Raw genomic sequence first — 12705 nt, 5'->3', positions numbered from 1 at the left:
CCTCTGGTCTGGAAGGTGGCTGGGTATCAGTTTCTTCAAGGCTCCCTGTCCCCCAGGCCAGGGAACATGGTCCATTCCTGAGAAGCCAGATCTTTTTTTCTCATGAGTGTTCTTTTTTAACAAGAACCCCAAATGGTTCTTACATAACACAATGAAAGCTTAGCTGTTTTCTTATCCTTTACCAGCATCCACTTCTCCAGCGAAATGGACCATCTTCTAAGGCTCTTAAGTTCAAGGACTTCCCTGATCCAGTGGTTAAAACTCCACACTTGCAGTGTAAGGGTGTGGGTTTGATCCCTGGTTGGGGAACTAAGATCCCGCATGCCACGTGACGCTGCCTAAATCAGTAAGACTCTCAAGTTCAGCTCAACTGGTACCTTCGCTGCCCTGAGTTTGCTCAGACACATACAGACCACACCCCCGAGCCAGGGCATGCACACGGGATGCCGGTGCACGTGAAGAACACGTTCACATGTGTGCATGTGACATGAATGCACACACACAGGAAGTGGACGTGTAACACACTCGCGTGCACACATGGCACAACCTCTGCATCTCTGGGGCAAGATCTCAGATTCGGAGAATCGCCAAGGCTTTCAACCGAGGAAGAGAACTAGAACCTGACTAACTCCTCTGAAGTCTAAGGATGTTGAGTCATCTCTTTCTCGATGGGGAAGGAGGACATTGGGCCGGCAGTAACTTTTCATCCAGAGGATTCTGTGCCAGGCCACAGACTGCACACCAAGCCCCAGCCAACTGTCCCTGCAACAACACTTTAAGTTTAAAAAAAAGAAAAGGCAAAAGGGTGTGGACAATTCACTACAAATCACTCCCACCAGTCAACCACCCTAAAGCAGATCCTGCTCATACAATACTTTTGCATAAGAAACACATGACAACTGCTTTGCAGAAAAATCACTCCAAATAATTTTTTTTTAATTGATCCTTACTGAGGACAGTGTTTCAATAGACATTCCCCACCCCCACCCCCCACGACGGCTCAAGCGGTAAAGAATCCACCTACAGTGCAGGAGACACAGGAGATGTGGGTTCAATCCCTGGGTCAGAAAGATCCCCTAGAGGAGGAAACGGTAGCCCACTCCAGTATTCTTGCCTGGGAAAACTGCACAAACAGAGGAGCCTGGTGGGCTACAGTCCATGGGGTCACAAACAGTTGGAGGTGACAGAGCACACACACGCACATCAACCAAAACCACCACCACCCCGCCCACCGTGCCAGCTTCCTAATATAAATCTGAGCGAAACTGAGATGCTCGGCCACCAAGAGAATGAATCACAGTTCTCTTTCTCAACCATGAACGCACCTCCACAAAAGCATGTCTTCAAGATAAAAGAAGTCCTCCCTTCACCCACTGTTCCACCCCGTCCATTTTCACAGCTCGAGACACCTGCATCAGCCCATCCTGTGCATTTGTGCATTTTCTTTTTTGGCCGGGGGAGGGGGTGGAAGGGAGGGGCATGCAGCGTGTGGGATCTTACTTCCCTGACCAGGAATCAAACCCACCCCCTCCACTGGAAGCATGGGATCTTAACTGGAAGCATGGGACCGCCAGGGAAGCCCCTCATCCCATGCTTCTAAAGACCAGCCAGTATGTGACGGAGAAGAGCATCTTTTTAGAGCCTTCCTTGATGAACTGAGTGGCTCAAATGGTAAAAAGTCTGCCTGTAATGCAGGAGACCTGCATTCGATCCCTTGGTCAGGAAGATCCCTGGAGGAAGGCATGTCAACCCACTTCAGTATTCTTGCCTGGAGAACTCCATGGACAGAGGAGCCTGGTGGGCTATAGTCCACGGGGTCATAGAGAGTCAGATGTGACTGAGCAACTTTCACTCTCTTTCAGTATGTGATGGGGAACAGCATGTTCTTAGAGCCTTGCTTGAACAGGAGTCTCCAGGGCTCATTCTCAAGATGATTTAGAGTTAGCTTAGTTCCAGCTGCACTGCCACTTTAAAGTCTAGACACTTCTAGAGCAAAGGCTCAGACTGGATTAAGACTCAATTTGGCTTCCACTTACAATGCTTTCTTTTTTTTTTTTTTTTTTAAGATTAGTCTCCTACTTCCAATAGTTCCCAGAGTAATCGAAGTTCATGAAAAAGATAATGGAGACGTCAAATTTCTGACTAAAACAGAGAACGAGGAAGTTGATGACAGAGGCTTGTCCCAGGAAGACCAGAACTGGCCTGAACAGAAGGACGTGGTGGGGAGAGCTGGAGGGTTTTCTCCATATGTCGGTAGAGTCACTGTAATAATGAAGGACGATCCGAAATTCAAGCATGCTGTTTTGGCTGTAATGGGTGCATATGTGTTACTATTTGTAAATCCTAAAATGAAAAACAGTTCCTGGGACCAGATTGAAGAAAGTTCTGTTGAAAAAGAGAGAAAGTCATCTATTTAAAACGTTCCACTTTCTGTAGAGAACGAAACAATGTGGAGATGTCTTTGCCTTGTTTGAATAAATGATTCATCAGCTAAAAGAATAAAACAAAACAGTCTCCCAAATAGCTCTCCCAAGTGGATGGTGCTGTATTATTCATTACAGCTCCTCTGGGAGGTGACAGACCTCAGCTGTTTCACGGTCTTTCCCTCCTGTACCCTCACACGACCCCCTCTGCTTGCTCCCGGCGTTTCAGGTGGCACCGGTCACATCCTCAGGCATGCCGTGTGGCGCAGGGACTGTCTTTGCAACAAGGAAACCCCATTCCTCCTCGATCATAGACGTGACAGCTCTAGTCCAGAGTCATCCTGAGACCTGAGATCCTTTGCTGCAGTGCTTACACCGAGAAGCACCTCTCCTCCAGCAACAAAATACGAAGAAACTGTGTGGGACTAAAAACAACTGCGTGTATGCACAGGTGGGGCAAAATTATGGACCAAAGATAGGAAAAGACCCAAAAAAAATCCCTGCTGTCACTTCTGAAGAGCCAGGAGCAAACAGTGGGTGTCAAGAGCAAAAGCAAGGGAACGTGTCCTGCGCACACAGCGGGGTGGGCACACCCCAAAGCCACCCCTCCAGCCTGACGCCCTGAACACACCCCCTACCCTCACCCCATATAAGGAACAAGCTAGCTTTGGGGAATAAGCAAGGGGCCCTGTGCAGGGGCCCCAATAGAGCCTTGTCTGAATTTGCTGTCTGGTTTATGATCAATTTCTATTGATTAAGGAGGCCAAGAACCCTTGTGGGTATCAGCCTCGCTCATGCCTCTTCTCCATCTCTCCAGCCTTCCTATCTTGGTGTTGTCTCAGACAGAAGCAGTTTATTAACAGCTCGTGGAGTAGGAGGAAAAGGTTTCCAGTTAGAACAACCTGCTAAGGACCATGTGTTTGGAGGAGGAAATCAGCCAGGTCCAGCCCCACAGGGCCGCCACTCTCCCCAGCTGATCCCGAGGAAAAGGAACGATTCAACTCCCCACGATGATCTGAAAGCCTTTTCCCCAGGAAGGGTCTCCATCAAGTTTCCAAGAGCCGAGAACCGTCTCACTAAGAGCAGAGTGCGGAGTGAGTGGTGCTTTCAGAGCTCGCTGAAGACGGTCTAGTGTGAGGTGTGTTCCTCATAGTCATCCTCACTCCTTGTTCCAGAGTCACTCTATCCAGCCTTCTCCAGCTGTCACGCACCATAAACAACAGTGGGTTTTTATAAACAGCAGATCAATCATCATCAGAGGAGACTGAAGGCTCTTCACACTCGCTCTCGAATGCATTTCGCCCTCCTCGTCTGCTGTTTTGAGTGGTCCCGGCATCGTTCCTGGCTCCCCCTTTCTGAAGGTGCTGGAGGTAATGGGAGGCTTCGGGCTCCTTTCCATCCCCATCTGTGAAGGCTTAAAGGAGTTTTCTTTCTCCTTCCATGCTCTACCCATACCAGGAAACCTGGGACACCCAGAAAACGCCTCCAGCAACCTCGAAGGTAAAAAGGGTTTTAACTATGTGCTGTGTTGGGTGTTTTTTTTTTTTTTTTTTTCGCCTTTTCATAGTGTTCATGGGGTTCTCAGGGCAAGGATATTGAAGTGGTTTGTCATTCCCTTCTCCAGTGGACCACATTTTGTCAGAACTCTCACCATGCGGTCCATCTTGGGTGGCCTTACACGGCATGGCTCACTGAGTTAGACAAGGCTGTGATCCAAGTGATCAGTTCGGTTAGTTTTCTGTAATTGTGATTTCCATTCTGTCTGCCCTCTGATGGAGAAGGATAAGAGGCTTGTGGCAGCTTCCTGATGGGAAGAACTGGCTGTGGAGGAATCTGGGTCTTGCTCTGATGGGGTGGGGCCATGCTCAGTAAATCTTTTAATCCAATTTTCTGTTGATGGGTGGGGCTGTGTTCCCTCCCTGTAGTTTGGCCTGAGGCCAGACTATGGTAGGGGTAATGGCAACCTCCTTCAAAAGGACTTTTGCATGCACTGTTGTATTCAGTGCCCCTGACCCCACGGCAGGCCACTGTGGACCCACGCCTCCGCCAGAGACTCCTGGACACCCACAGGCATGTCTGGCTCAGTCTCTTGTGAAGTCACTGCTCCTTTCTCTGGGGTCCTGGTGTGCACAAGGCTTTGTTTGTGCCCTCCAAGAGTCTGTTTCCCCAGTCCTGTGGAAGTTCTGTAATCAAATCCCACTGGCCTCCAAAGTCAAATTCCCGGGGGGTTCTCAGTCCCTTTGCCCCATCCCCAGGTTGGGAAATCTGTTGTGGGTCCTAAAACTTTCAAAACAGTGCAAGAACTTCTTTATAATATGTGGAGAATAGGTGTGTGCTGAAGCCAGAAATTGTTACTACTATCATGGTATCTTGGTATATTTTTGCTAATATGTCATTCCTATGTGCTCAGGATTTAGACGAAATAGCTAATGTTGCTTATGTTTTCAAATAAGCTGCACCAGCCTTTGTAATTGTGTGAGCTTCTGTCAAATGAATTTACTTCAATCTTCACTGTTATAATTGATGGTATATACTAGAAACCAAGAAGTAAACTTTTTTTTTTTTAGTGACTTTATTTATTTTTGCAAGTGTACTATTTCAGAAACCACCTCCACAAGAAATCACACTCTCAGTGAAGGAACACAGGGCGAAGTCTGTTCATGAGGCCAGCCATGTGGACTCAGCTCGGTTCCTGCCTACTTCTGAAAAAGATCCCACAGATTCAGGAGAATGAACCAGAGTTCTAGCTAACACAACCCACCTAAAATGGGGAACTGGAAACTTTAGAATTTTACAATTTGTCTTAGAACTCCCAGCCCAGTGAAAAGCATTCAAGACGTTCTCTAGATGTCTTAGCCATTATTTGCCTGATAGCAAAAGAAAAAAGAAAAAAAAATCAGGGCTTAAAAACAGACAACCAGGTCTTCCTTGGCGGTCCAGTGGTTGGGACTTATCCTTCCAGTGCAGGGGGTGTGGGTTCGATCCCTGGTCAGGGAGCTAAGACCCCACATGCCTCAGGGGCCAAAAAACCAGAACACAAACAACAGAAGCAATATTGTAACAAATTCAATAAAGACTTTTAAAATGGTCCACTTCAAAAAAAAAAAAATCTTTTAAAAAGTCCCATTTAGTACAATGACTTTTTAACAGCCCCATCTGATTTCTTCCAGATTTTGTAAAATAGTTTAAGTAGCATGACAAAGTCACGGTAAAGCAGACGACCAAAGGGATGCTCTAAGAATGTCATAAAGACATGTCAGATTTGCCAGTACCAGACTGATGACAGAGAAATGTCAAGAGTTTTGAAATCAGGTTAAAGAAAATGACTTTCTATCATCTTCTCATCATGTCTTTCACTCAAAATCAAAACATTACAAAAATTTCCAGGTGCTTAAAACAGTCTTATATATGAGTTAGACTGTTAAAATCAGAAAAGGAAATTAGCTAACTTTTGGAGGGCTCACGATGCACTGCCTTTTGGAGTCCTGTTCTAAGCACTTTATATTCACCACTGTATTCAATTGCCACAAGAGCTCTATGAAGTAGGCCCAACTGTTACCCCCATTCTACAGATGAGGATACCGAGGCAGAGCAGACTTACATCCCTCGCCCAGAACCCGATTTGTTAACCACGCCACTGCACTTTGACTTATGGGAGGTGTGACCTGGAGCTCGTGACATTCCCAAACCCCTGCTTTCCTGTCTGCAAAACTGGGATCGCACTACCTACGAGACAGAGCTGTATAAAGACTGGCTGAAAGGAGATAGTGCAGATAATTTATCACATTACCAGGTACGGAGGGGTGTCCAATAAACGTGAAATTCCCCTCGCCTTTCCTCGCAGCAAGAAAAGACCAGAAACTTCTGGGTCATTAAACCACCGAACATTTTCCAGAGTGGCTAATATTAAACCACGGCTTCTGATCCTGCCATTAGAAAAACTCAGCTGGCCCTGACATAACTGACTGCATGATGCAAAATAAAGCAAGTCCAGCACAGAAAAGTAAGTGGATTATGCACTGCCCAGCAAGGCGCTAAACGATTTCTGTCCACACAGTGTTCTTGCCTAGAGGGCTTTCCTGCTCTGCTAAGCCTCAACCTGTCTGCACCCGAACAGACAGGGGATACGAGGTCTCCTCCTCCTAAACAGGGGCTCGTGTTGTCCAGGTGTTGCAGAAACTTTGGGCGCACGGCGTGTTCTAAATGCTGAGCTGTTCGTCCTTCCCCCAGGGTGACATGGGGGCTGGGCTGGGGCCTGGTGCTAACGGGGCGGGGGAGTCACGTCGCTAATCCGGGCTCTATAACCATCTGCATGGCACACAGTCCAGCTGGAAACAGATGGCACACTCCGAGGGGCTTAACTAAAACGAATGTAATGGAAGGAGCTGCACACGCAGGGATGGGGCGGGGGAGAGAGCTGGATGAGGAGCCCGGAGTCCAGGCAAACGTGGAAGACAGTCACCAGCCCGAGCACTGAAACGGGGGAGGCTGGGAGAGCCCCTGAGAGCTGACGCCACGGGGGAGGCGGGACCAGGAGCTGTGCCTGCGATGTCATTCGCCCACAGGCAGAATCCTATTACACCCCTTTGCTCCTCCCCTAAGACAGGCTGGGACCTGGGACCCTTTGCTATAAGACTTACACCCGGACACAGATTTCCTCGAGCAACAAAATACAAAGAAACGACAGCAGACTAAAAATAACTGCATGCGTGCAATTGGGGCAAAATTATGAACAACGAGATACAAAAAGACCAAAAACCCAACTGCCACTTTTGAAGAGCCCAGGGCAAAACCAGGGTACCGCGCATGCCCCCTGCACACTGCACCACAGGGAGGTGAGCAAACCACCTGAGCTACCCTCCACTGGACCCCCGGACCCACCCCTACCCTTACCTCATGCCTCACCAAGGTGCCGAAGGGCATAACAAGGGGCCCTGGGGGCCTTCCGGAGTTAAAAGCACTCTCTAAATTCTAGGAGGATAGGGACTTCCCTGGTGGTCCAGTGGCTAAGACTCCACACTCCCAATACAGGGGGCCTGGGTTCAATCCCTGGTCAGGGAAACTAGATCCCATGTGCCACAACCAAGAGTTTGAAAGCTGCAACTAGAAGTCCCACAGGCTGCAATGAAGATGGAAGATCCCACGTGGCACAGCCAAATAAATAAATATATTTTTTTAAATATATTTTTTAAAATTAGCAAATTCTAAGAGGATAAACTGGATTTTCAGAAAATAACCCCTGGACAGCTCGGGAGCAGCAAACAGGATGCAGGATTAGAGCTCTACCCGCTCACACAGGATGCCAGTTGGTCAACACCCAGAGATTCTGCTTTGGGCAGACAACGCGCCTCTTTTGCAAGACATAAACTCCTCGGCACGGCCTTTCAAATTCAAATGTCAAGTAGTACACACTTCCACGATCCGCGCCTGTACCAAAAGCCTATCAAAAGAAGATTCAATACGTTTTAGCCAAGTGCTGGCATTCTCCCCCAGACTCTATTTGCAGACACTCAAAGAGCAAATTTTCCCAAGTCTTAAGAACTCAGGGTCTTTGACCACCCAGCCTCAGGCCAAGCAGGTTTTTGTCTCTGATTTACCTGGTAGAGCTTAAAATACAACAGAAGCAAACAAAGTCCACAGTCCAGGAGAGACAAGGCTTCCGGCAAGCACGCCTCCTGAAACGGCAGTTTGCTCGGCGTTCTGATTTCCCCGCCGGCGTCTTTGAACTCTTCGTGCTCTAAGTCCTCATTAACTGACACGTGAGTCCCAGGATAAGACAGGGTCCTGCCAATGGTTCATCCCCAGGAAAGGGAGACTTGACAACTGCTTCCTCCCAAGTTACTTCTCCAATTATGCTGTATCCAAGAGGAAACCCCTTCTTTCATCATTACAGTCAAATATTCTCAGGTGGCAGCTATGGGTGCCTGGGGGCCACATACTTCTCTAAGCAAGGTGAGGGCAAACTGAAGCTGCTCAGTCGTATCCGACTCTCTGCGACCGCATGGACTATAGCCTGCCAGGCTTCTCCGTCCGTGGGATTTCCCACGCAAGAATACTGGTGAGGGCAGGATTACTGAAATAACGTGTTGTTGTTGTTCGGTTGCTAAGTCACGCCTGACTCTTTTGCGACCCCATGGACTGTGGCCCACCGGGCTCCTCTGTCCATGGGATTTCCCAGGCAAGAATCCTAGGGTGAGTTGTCATTTCCTTCTCAAGAGGATCTTCCCGATCCAGGGAGCAAACCGGCCTCTCCTGCACTGCAGGCAGATTCTCAACTGCTGAGCCACTGTAATAAAAAAGCTTCTCTTACAGATGTGTCCTTCAGTTGAAAACATTCAACCACACTGGAAGGGACCACCTTCCCTTGAACTTATCCTGACCCTCAGGATTGCTGTCCTAGAGTACACAGCCCAGAAGCAACGGGGAAAGGAATAAGAAGGTGAAAATGACCACAAGACTCTTCTCATTTCATAAGTAACATTTAAAAGCCCAAAGAATTCACATATTCTGGGGGTAAGGGGAGGCCTGAGCAGATTACGAATGAATTCAACATTTTTGCAATTGGAGTAATGAATCTAACCATTTCCTTTCTTTCATAGGAATTCTAAGATAAGGTATATTTTGAATGTTTATAGACTCGTCAGCATACTAATAAATTACTACAAAGTTAAATTATTTTTCACACATTCAACAAATCGTGAGTGTCTGCTGTGTGTCAGACACAGTACCGTGTGTAGTGGTCTAGAAGCTGAGAATTTGATAAGACAAAAGACAGATCAGATCTCTGCTCCAAGTTGAAGGGGAGACACGCGACAAACAGATGCATAAATAAATGAACATGTATCACAACACAGCAACAAACAAATTATGATAAATGGGATACATAGACAGTAAAGAGCGATGCTAAGGTCGTGGACCCCAGAGCCAGACAGCCTGGTTTATATCAGCTCTGCCACTTCCTCAATCATTTGGGGGAAATTATATAATCTCTCTTGGCCCCAACTTCCCCTTCAATAAAGTAGAGATAAGAACAGGATCTAGTTTAGGGGGTTTTCTGTGAGAATTGAATAAGGCAGTTCATGAGGCACTGTTTCTAACAGTGGCTGACATATAAAAAGTCCTTTATAAATGCTAACGCTTCCTACTTTAAGTTGGGGTGACCCAGGCAGTCTTCTCAGAGGAGGTGACCCCACGTGAAGATCTGATAAAACAAACAGACAGAGTGAAAGCCTCAGAGAGGGGTGAGTCAAGCCTTCTTTATGACACAGAAAGGACGCCAGTGAGGCTGGACTGGCACGAGAGGGAAGAGCGGGCTGAGGTGCGCCAGTCACGCAGGGTCCGGAAGGCCTCTGCTAGGAGCTGGAACTTGCCCAGAAAGGGAGAAGCCCCAGGAGGGTTGAAGCAGGGGACACCCAGGCCTGGGTCACACTTTTGAAAGATGCAGCTGCTTTCAGAACGAAGACAGTTACTAAGGGGACAGGAGTAGAAACAGGGGGAGCTAGAAGGTGATCCGAAGGACTTCCCTAGTGGTCTGATGGTTATGACTCACGCTTCCAGTGCAGGGGGCGTGGGTTCAATCCCAGGTGTGGGAACTAAGCTCCCACCAACAAAAGAGAAAGCAATCTAAGTGGCTCAGATGAGAAACTGATGACTTGGTCTCTGGTAGTAACAGTGGAAATGGAAAAGGCCAGGGATATACCCTGCATCAGGGATTAGCAAATTATGGGCCAACACTGGCCCCCGGCTTGCTTCTGTAAATGACGTGTTCTTGGAACACAGCCATGCCCATTCACTTACCTACTGTCTACTGCTGACTTCCTGCTACCGTGGCCTTGCTGAACAGTTCTTACAGAGATCTCAGCGCCTGCAAAGCCCATTAACTCTCTGACTTCATAGCCAAAGTTCGTCAACCCCTATTTTGGAGGAAGAGTCTACAGGATTGGAAAATGGATTGGGTGTGGACAGAGAGAAGCATGGAGGATTATTCCTGGGGTTTGGGCATGAATAACTCAGTGGTGCCATTTTCTGAGATAGGGTTGGCTCGGAGCAGAGAATAGGAAGGGTGGCTGGAAGAGAATGATTACTTGGACATAATGGATTTGAGATGTCTCTTAGGCACCCAAGTGAAGAGTCTAAGGAGGCAGCTAGATGCATCATCCAGGAGCCCTGGGCTGAAGGAACAAATGCAGGAGTTATCTGCAAACAGCTTTCCCCTTCTCTACACTTGCACCGCCATCGTAATTCCCACCTGAACCCTTGGGGTGACCCTCTGAGTCTTTAGGGCCTGGGCAGGATGGAGTCACCTAGTCAGGCACTGCAGACTGAGGAGGGACCAGCGCTAAGGCCTGAGCCTGGACCCCTCCAACGTTACGAAGTCACGCAAAGCAAGAAGAGCCAGCAAAAGAGATTAAGAAGAAGTGCCTAGTGATGGAAGAGGCTGTCTTGACAGCAGTCAAAAGGCCACTGTGTGTAACAGGCTCTAGGTTCACCCACCTCAACAGAACTGACTCAAATGCATTCCTTTTTATGGTTGAGTAATATTCTGTTGTATATATGCAAAACTTCTTTATCCATTCATCTGTCGATGAACATCTAGGTTGCTTCCATGTTCTAGCTATTGTAAATAGTGCTGCAAAATTTGCTGTATGATGCAGGGAGCTCAAACCCAGCACTGTGGGACAACCTAGAGGAGAGGGATGGGGAGGGAGGTGGAAGGGAGGTTCAAGAGGGAGGGGACATATGTGTACCTATGGCTGATTTATGTTGACGTACGGCAGCCACTAACACAATATTGTAAAGCAATTATCCTCCAATTTAAAAAAAAGGCAACTGTGTCAATAAGGGGTGGGTCAGCCATGCTGAAGGCTGCGGAAAGGTCCAGAAATGGACTGAGTGCTGAGACTGAGACTCACAAGATGGGGAGGGCGGTCTTTCAGTGGACGCAACGGTAATGCAAGGAGTCCTAAGGGATGGAGTTTTCAGTGGACGCAACGGTAATGCAAGGAGTCCTAAGGGATGGAGTTTTCAGTGGACGCAACGGTAATGCAAGGAGTCCTAAGGGATGGAGGTGGAGAAGAGAACTGGGGGCGTCTTGTAGAGACAGCAATTACCAAAGGTCAAAACGTTTCATTGTGATGGGGGGAGAGGTGGGCGCGCTGGAAGGAGCCTGGAAGACAAAGGAGCATTTTTATAAGACGGGAGACGCTAGGGAGTATTTTTGACATGATGGAAACCATCCCGCTGAGAAGGAGAAAATTATGGAGGAGAGAGAAGAGAGTGAGCTCCTTGAGAGGTGGGAGGGGTGAGATCCAGAGTTGAATTTAGGGGACTTAACTTGAGGACCTTCCTGATTACTTTCGTCTTCTCCATACAAGTGAGAAAGCTCATCAGCCAGAGTGGAACAGTGGAGCAAGGAAGAGAGTGCAGGACGCTTCAAGTGAGACAGACTTAGAGAACGAACTTATGGTTGCTGGGGAGGAGCGGGGAAGAATGTGGGGAAGGGATAGTTAGGGAGTCTGGGATAGACATGTGCACACTGCTATATTTAAAATGGATAAGGGTGGGGAGGGAGGTGAGGAGGGATTCAGGACGGGGGGACACACATCTGTGGCTGATTCATGTTGGCTGATGCATAGCAAAAACCATCACAGTATTGTAAAGTAATTATCCTCCAATTAAAATAAATAAACTTTAAAAAGCAAATAAATAAAAAATTAAATGGAGACCCAACAAGGACCTACTGTACGGCACAGGGAACTCTGCTCAATGTTATGGGGCAACCTGGGTGGGAGGGGAGTTTGCGGGAGAATGGATACATGTATGTATGGCTGTGTCCCTTCGCTGCCCACCTGAAACTCACAACATTGTTAACGGTCCTTACCCCAATACAAAATTAAAAGTTTAAAAAAGAGAAATGAGAGATTGTTACAGGATCATTGACTGTTCATCAAATATCTCTTCGATCCTCCATTACATCAACAGAGCTAGTTAACATAGCAGGCGCTCAAATACACACTAATTAAGGGTCCAAACTAATGTTTGAAGTGGGATTTTTGATATCTCCTTTTCTAGTGAAGGTGTTGAGTTCGTGGGCAGTCCAGACGTCCAGGCTGTCTTCATCAAATGTGATGCCTGCCTGGCTATTTGTTGAAGGCAGGGTCTCCGGTATCTGCAAACAGTTAAGTCAAATAACCATCCCTCCCACGACAAATGTCACCTCCAGTTGACACAGGCTGATAAACATTGACACAGAGATGTTAAGACGACTGTGGGAGGCATTCTT

This window comes from Bos indicus, chromosome 19 (genome assembly GCF_029378745.1).
Source record: "Bos indicus isolate NIAB-ARS_2022 breed Sahiwal x Tharparkar chromosome 19, NIAB-ARS_B.indTharparkar_mat_pri_1.0, whole genome shotgun sequence".
NCBI classification, from domain to species: domain Eukaryota; kingdom Metazoa; phylum Chordata; class Mammalia; order Artiodactyla; family Bovidae; genus Bos; species Bos indicus.
Note: the sequence above shows the minus strand (reverse complement) of the source record.